The following is a 1,073-nucleotide window of genomic DNA, read 5'->3' as shown; positions in this document are numbered from 1 at the left end:
AAAGCCATACAGAGTAAGTGATAGATCCAGAGTTTGAAACCAGGCAACTTGAGTTAGAAACCTACACTTAGCCACAGAACTATAAACCTCTTAATTCTCAGTTCGTCTTTCTGCATTTGGAATCCATGAGGTGTACCTAATATCTTACATGAGAGCCACGTTTTAGTTGAGTTAATCTGAGTGGGTTTCTGGCACTTGCAATCAAATGATTTCTGACCAACCTCTTGGGACAAGCCACTTCTCCCACCAAAATGCTTCATTAGAATAAAGTGTACTAAGATCCTTTCCCCAAATAGATATAATTTTTCTTCCCAGAGCTTCTCATTTGTTAACATCCTCATGATCTCATTTACTCTCCTTGTTTTTAAAAAGAAACTCACTGGACAATTCCCTCACACTCATGTTTCCAGCAAACCTATCTATGAGAAGTAAAGGACATATTCAAGCTAGAAGTAGGCAGCCTCAGTGAAGGAGCAAAGTCCTCCAGCAAGGTCAGAATTCCATCAGACTTGTGTGCCGAGGCCGACAGCCCAACTCGAGCAGGAGAGGTAATTGAGCCAGCTGCTGGGAGGCAGGAGCCACACACCCCAACCCGTTAATCTGCCTCCCTTAGCCACGAAAGGAACCCAGGGCTTCCATTTTAGCAGCATGAGGAAGCATACCATTCCCATGCATCATTCCATTAAAAAATCCCCTCCTGGAGCCCTTATCTAAGGAAAAAAAAAAAAATACTCAAGGGAACATTCTCTGCAGCTTCACAAAGCTCTTTATTTAGCAAATCTTGCCCCATAAAATCCACCCAGCTGTTTATTTTTTCCACTGTCAGCCAAACATGGCATTCAGTGGTGGTTTTTTGGTTCATTCTAGCCTACACTGAGGCCTAGAATTTAGGAGAAGCCCAGAGAAAGGTGTTTGCCTTGAGGGGCATTAGAGGTAAGAAGGCTCTTAGGGAGAATGACCCTTCGATCAGGGTGAAACAATCCCTCTTTGTCAAGACAGAATGTGGAAGAAGGTGGCAGATATTCATCTTGTCCAATCGATCTGCTTTTCCCCAGTATTCAGAGAGAAACTCT

The sequence above is a fragment of the Orcinus orca genome, chromosome 11 (assembly GCF_937001465.1).
Source record: "Orcinus orca chromosome 11, mOrcOrc1.1, whole genome shotgun sequence".
Lineage (NCBI taxonomy): Eukaryota > Metazoa > Chordata > Mammalia > Artiodactyla > Delphinidae > Orcinus > Orcinus orca.
This window is presented reverse-complemented; position numbering follows the sequence as displayed.